The sequence below is a fragment of the Sinocyclocheilus rhinocerous genome, unplaced genomic scaffold, assembly GCF_001515625.1.
Source record: "Sinocyclocheilus rhinocerous isolate Xijiao unplaced genomic scaffold, SAMN03320098_v1.1 scaffold541, whole genome shotgun sequence".
Classification (NCBI taxonomy): Eukaryota; Metazoa; Chordata; class Actinopteri; order Cypriniformes; family Cyprinidae; genus Sinocyclocheilus; species Sinocyclocheilus rhinocerous.
Window position 1 is genome coordinate 2,034,576 of NW_015658519.1, and position 5,634 is coordinate 2,040,209.

Here is a 5,634-nt window from a genome sequence, read left to right on the forward strand (position 1 = left end):
CTAAAACCCAAACTTAACGTCAGAATCAGCTCAATCGGTGATTGTTGTAAGATGCCGTCTTTACTGTTGCTAAATTGCGGGACATGTTTGATAAAATGTTGAAAGCACAATCCGCACAAGAGACTGTTCCTCAGGCTGAAATGTATGCGCGCGGCACGCTCCAAAACGGACAAACAAATTACACTTTGAGCTTTGGGAGCATGTCCAATCGATCAAATACACACACAAATGTCAAAATGGCCGGCTTGGAGAGTATTACTTAAACACAGTTTATGTCTTAAGTGGAGGAGAACAGTTGGGAGAAAATCCGATGTGTGTCAATATATTGTCGTAGTAATACCGTTAAAACCTTAACGATACCCATCCCTAGCTAAAAGTCACGGACACTCAGAGAAGGCGGATTTGGAAAAAAAGAGGAAGAGAGAACTTTGACCTTCACTTCCAGACCTGCTGTCACCCAGTCTGCGTACCAGCTGAGGACCTGCAGGAGGGTCAGCTGGGGCAAGAAGCCATGAAGCTTCACTGTTCCTCTAGCAGAAGACAGTTAAAGGCTTTAAAGCACAATCATCACAACCATGACACAGGCATAATACTGAGGAAGCTTAACTAGATCTATTTCCTGAAGGTGATACGTTGAATTGAATACTTTTATTCAACAAGTTTGCATTAAATTATCAAACCGACAGTTAGAAAGACATTTATAATGTTACAAAAGATTGCTACTTCAAATAAATGTTTAAACATTCTTTTAAACTTTCTATTTAAAAGAATCCTGAAAAAATATATACTTTTATAAAATATTAAGTAGCACAACTGTTTTTAACATTGAGGAAAGTTTCTCAGGCACCAAATCAACACGTTTTTACTGTATTTTCATCAAATAAATGCAGTCTTGGAGAGTATAAGACTTAAAAAAAAAAAAAAAAAAAACTTTGTATACTTGAAAAAGTATTTATTTCACATTGGGGACACAGACTGAAATATACTAATGCAATAGCCTTCTAGGTGAAGAAAAATAAAAAAATTTTGATCTCTTCATAAGTCGTCATGTCAACATTAGTGTGTAAAACTCAATTTGACATTCCCTCAGGGCTGATGATTTTAAGGTTGTATATCGTGAGGCTCTGATGACTGCCTGTAGCCACATGGGACATAGAAGTGACCTGAAGAAAATTACTACATTAAATCTGCTACCAAAAAGCCTGAGGATTCAGAGAATGTAGCTTTAAGCAGCAAGTTGTTGTTGTGTGGAAAAAGGTTGCTTTGTTTGGCAAAAAAAAAAAAAAAAAAAAAGGGAAATGGCACAAAAACGTGCATGAATTGCATGCACGCCAATATTAACAGCGGATGTGATTATGAAAGCATCTATAGATATTTTGAAAGGTCTGATAAAATACTGACAGAGAAGCTCAAATGGTAGAGTGTAGATTTATGATTATTTTTTACATAATTTCCACCACCTTTTTTCTGCCCATAAAAAAAGTTTATAAAAACTTTAGGGAAAAAATTAGGTATTCTCTTAGAGAATCGTGTGCAGCAAGTCCCTAAATTTAGAAAACTTAAATATCTAAACTCACTGAGAAACAGCTTCAGCCATTAAAGTCCAGCAGCTCTCATTTGAATATTAGAAGACTCATCCATTCCAAGCTATTCATCTGAAACTGTTACTCCATCTTCTGTGTGACAGGGAAGAGGGGGATGGTCAGCGGGAAGGGGAAAAAAAGCCTGCTTGTTTTGCAGCACAACAGGCCACTGCAGCCCTCCTGCTAACCCACGGCTAGAGAGGAGGGGTTGGAGGGAAAGGGCCTGCACACAGCGGTGCTGTTCCTGGCGTAGATTGAAAGCATGTTGTCAGATAACTGAAATACCAGCCTTGAAAGCGCCGTCCAATACCAGTGTTTGTGCGCACATGTCAATGCAGGGGGTGCCTGACCCACATCTTATGCGGTCCTCCAGATTTGTCACAGCCAGTCATTGGTTAGTTAGCACCAGGACGATTTGCACGAATTTAAAATTGTTAAATCAAAACAATTAATTTTATCTATACTCGTTTTTGTGCTACGTACAACTATGGGATCGATTTCCATGTTCATTGCATCAAGGCCCACAAGAGACTTTTTCGAAGTTTCATTCAGGCACATACTAAGGATATGAATCCACAGATATTTCAATTGGTTTAAAGCTGTAGCGTTAAGGTGTCTAAAGGCCAAGGTAAAGCATACCACTACCAAAACAACACTATTTATCATTAACATGAGTTTGTGAACCTGGATCTTGTATGAATATTTTAGGCAATGAGCTTAAATGATTATAAACTACATTCAGCAAAATATGCCATCATACTTGCATTGTCACAAAACTACAATTTTATATTTAAAGCATAAAATTAACAAAAGTTACATTTGGCTGAGACATCAATACAACAAGATGAAAACACCCCCTGATCACTAGTTTAAAGTGTTAAAAAATTGGTTATGAGAACTAAGTTGCTATCCCGTTAGTTCAATAAAAAGTTAAATATACTAAATCGATTAGAATTTCTCTGAACATGAACTGCAATTCTGAAGCTTATGTAACTCACGCAAATCATGTTTTCTCTGAAATCACTCCAGTATTTTGATAAGGGTGAAGTTATGCGTTGTAAGCGACTTTGCACTAGATACGAAATGTGTACTGGAACAACATGTTGGATTCAAACTTTTCTCTGAGGACAAAAGAGGAACCGGCACTTGACTTTTCGATTTGATGCAGCTAGTGAACAAGCCCCGGCAACCACAAGAAAAGGCAAGCGAGATGAAAAGCCTAAAGCGACTACAAAGCAGTCTCACATCTGCTCCGCCATACCGGATCATATCTGCTCAGAGTGGACACACACACATTAAAAGCTGCCATCTTAGGTTAAAGACTTGAGAGGCAGCGAGACAACGACGATACCATCTTCAAACGACTCTTTGTTAGATTGTTAGTTGAAATAGTGTTTTAAATAACTGTATAAAAGCTAAATATTTTTGAAAAAAAGTTAATTTAAACGACAAAATGCGGATGCGCGTTAAAAGGGCATCAAAAACACTACAGCTTTATCTGCCTAGATTCACAATGTTGTAAACGAAGCAGGTGCTTTTCAAGTTTCGTGTGAGGTTTAATATAAAGATTAGATACTAATACCTGTTCGACTTCGCGCATAGTACGAGATAAACAAAAACGAAAACTTTTGAAAACACGGAAACTCGTCCAATAATAAACCAGGTGCATTTTTTCAGTTCCCCTCAAATAAAGTGTCGTCCGATCCCCCCTCCCTTTAAAACCCGTCTACCTTTTGAGGGGCAAAGGGGACAAAAGAAATGCGAGATGAGTTGTGTCCAGCTAGCTAGTTAGCTTGTTGTGAGACAATGAAGTCGACGCTGTCCGTCTCCTACAGCAGATCGGCCACTTCCAAGCAGCTAATTACCTCCGCGCACGCCTGCCTCTCCAGCGCACTTCTCACAGCCGAATAAACGATAAAAATTACAACATTCCCAAGCCAAGAAAACAAGCCACATCTGTGAATTGTTCGTAGTAAAACACATCCGAGCTGTAACTCATATAAACGAATAAATAAAGAAAACGAGGGAATGACCATCTGGCCTCAAGCAACCTTCCCCGGTATCTATATTGTCCTTCGGACGAGCGCACTTTCCGACTCGCTTTTCTGTTTCCACATACCATTTCGAGCCTCATCCAGTGTCACAAGCGAAAAACTCAAGCACAACAACTTTGATGCTATCCTCACGTGCAGTTTTGTGCGCTTGAAAACTATTTTTGAGTGAAATTGTTGATACTAGGGGTCGGGGATCTCCCTCATTCAGCTCGGCCAATGATTCACCTCTACGTTCAAACCACCTCGTGTCTCAACAATTAGCTTGCTAACGAACGCTCACTTTATGTGATTTTGAAAAAATTAGTTTTAGCAATTCCTGAAGGATATAAAGAATATAACCGTTGTTTTAGACCTTGAAGGGAATTAATTGCTTGTACGCAAACTAGCATATTTCTCGCTTCCACTCCTATAGGGATCAGTGCGGCTCTATACAATGCAGTGCGCGTGAGCTAAACGAGCTAATGTTAGCATGTGCTCGAGCTACTTTGAGATTCTTCGACAAGTTAAAATACAAAGAAACGGGGAAACTAGCGTACGGTTTCTGTTTTCCCTGTTAAGGTTTGGATTAAAACAACTTTTCGCTGTTTTAAAACACTGTTTATACCGCGGGTACCACCGTGGTAGAAAACAAGTTAAATGTACGCTCAAAAACATTTTTCTCACAATGAAAGTACGGGTATATTTGTACAACAATGGTAAAAATGTTTGAAACCAACTAATACGTTTGTGTACGACTGATAAAGTTGGTGGATTCATATTGTATCGTTAAAAAGAAAGGCGATTCCTTACCCTACTCAACGCGGGTCAGTTTAGGGTTTTCACCAATTAACTCCTCTTCGTAGATCCCGAAAATCCGTTTAAATACGCGAATAACTGTCGAAATTCAAATTCTTTCGGTGAAGTCGGCGTCTCAGCGTCCCGTCCTCGCCGACTCTGCTTCTCTCCTTTGTGTTAATTTCACTCAATTCGAGTTTAATCCGATCGATCCAGGCTCGTGTCCTCTCCTCTAGACTCTCGCGCTCGCTCACCTTCCACAGACAGGGGGCGCGTGCATGACTTGCTGGATAAACATGCGTGCGCGTGAGTGACCTCGCAGGGCTCTGACGCAAGTGCTTTTTTTTTCTTTTACTTTCCAGGTCTTTATAAACATTTTTGTGAAACGTATTGTTTCGATAATGCAGCCTTTCGTGGACAAATTCCTTAATATTTTCATTCAGTATTTCGAGTTTTTGAAACTTTATAACGTTTATGTTTTATCTAACATAATATATAAAAGAACATTATGTGTAATTATAAAACCTTTGTGTTTTAAGTTTTAAAACATGTTTGTGGGCTGACTGAGAAACTCTACAGCTGTTTTATATGTAAACAAATGTGTGCACATAGTATTTAAATGGTTTTTACTGGCCTTCTGTGAATCATTTTTCTTTATCAGTTAAAAGTAGAACTAAACAAGACAATTAATATGCTGTGGTTGCTTTTCCATTCACAACTTTACAATTATTAGAACAGTTATACGCAACCAAGCTATACACATACAAGCGGAATTTACCTGTCTCGAGAACCAGCCAATCCCTGTTGGCGGCGGTACCCCGGATGTTCAGGCCTGCCCTTGATCTTTACGTCAGACCTATATGCACGTAAACACATTTGGGTTGTGGCATTCCTCTGGCGCCATTATAGACAATGCTTTGTTGTTATAAGTTGTGGTTATAAGTTGCATTATCAGATGATTTCACTTCAACTAATTTTCTATGCTAAAAAATAAACATTAATATAAAGAAAACAGCAAATATATATTTTATCGGACATTTTTTGTCGTATGCAAACCACTACAAAGCTAGCCCCGTCGCACAAAAAAAGAAAAGAAAAAAACTACACAAGCAAACTGAGTTTAGAATGTTTTATTATATTTTTTTTCGTGGTAGCATTTAATTTGAGAACACAGCAAATAAAGTCGAGGGTCACAAAGTTACTCCAGGTTTGGCTTTATCACA

The 5,634-nt window shown here is 38.6% G+C and overlaps 1 protein-coding gene across 1 annotated transcript in view; it reads right to left on the minus strand.

Moving 5' to 3' along the window:
* The window catches only part of LOC107722533 (chromodomain-helicase-DNA-binding protein 7-like), a 67,171-nt gene extending 62,475 nt beyond the window's left edge, over positions 1 to 4,696 (minus strand). Inside the window, exon 1 of the mRNA XM_016530897.1 lies at positions 4,427 to 4,696. The gene's annotated coding sequence lies outside the window, so the exon portion shown is untranslated. The remainder of the gene's footprint in view (positions 1 to 4,426) is intronic.
* Positions 4,697 to 5,634: the final 938 nt, after the last annotated feature.